Below are 1,041 nucleotides of genomic sequence, written 5' to 3' on the forward strand. Positions count from 1 at the left end.
AGTCCTGCAGATTTGCTTTATTCAACATCAAGAAGATCAGGCCCTTTCTTTTGGAACATGCTTCACAACTCCTTGCTCAAGCTCTTGTTCTGTCCTGGCTGGAATATTGCAATGCTCTCTTAGGTCTTCCAGCCACGTCTATCAAACCTTTACAATTAATCCAATTTTTAATGAGCCAAAAAGAACGCACGTCACACCTCTGTTTATTAATTTGCACTGGGTACCAATATCTGCTTGCATTAAATTCAAGGCATTAATGTTTGCCTACAAGACCACCACTGGCTCTGCACCTCTTTACCTAAATTCATTACTTGAGAGTTATGTGCCCTCTAGAAGCTTGCATTCTGCAGATGAACGTTGCTTTATTGTGCCATCCCAAAGAAGCACAAAATCTCTTTCACAGACTTTTTCATTAACTGTTCCCTCCTGGTGGAATTCAATCCCAGCAGCTGAGTCCTTAACCATCTTCAATAATCGGCTAAAAACACATATCTTCCATCTTTATTTGACCCTCTTAACTCTAGCACTGTCTATTCTAATTCTATTCTTTAAAAAAAAAAAAAACTTCCCCCTTTAGACTTGCACTCTATTTACTAACAGCTTGTTTTCTTTATAAAAAAAGAAAGAAACTAATACTAGCTTCTCTAATATTTTTGTATTCTATCTGTTTATTTTTTCATTTTTTAATTTATTATATTATTTAAAAAGCCTTGTTGTGTGTACTGCGTTAAGCTAACTGAGACTTGTTATAGCACTTGCATATTATTGCTCTTTTGTTGATTTTGATTGCTTCCATTGTCCTCATTTGTAATTCGCTTTGGATCAAACCCGCTTTTGTTTTTATTCCTACAGAATAAATGTTATGGTATAAAAGCAGGAAATATCACAATGATATTACAGATGTTTACTGGACCTTTTGTCCTTTTTGATACTGTTACTTGACTGTTTTTCAGATTTCTTTAAGAACTTTTTTAAAATTGATATATGGATATGGACACAAACTGTTAACACTAGAACTGTCAAGGCAGTCATTTTGACCGT

The sequence above is a fragment of the Sinocyclocheilus grahami genome, unplaced genomic scaffold (genome assembly GCF_001515645.1).
Source record: "Sinocyclocheilus grahami isolate Dianchi unplaced genomic scaffold, SAMN03320097.WGS_v1.1 scaffold2542.1, whole genome shotgun sequence".
Taxonomy (NCBI): Eukaryota; Metazoa; Chordata; class Actinopteri; order Cypriniformes; family Cyprinidae; genus Sinocyclocheilus; species Sinocyclocheilus grahami.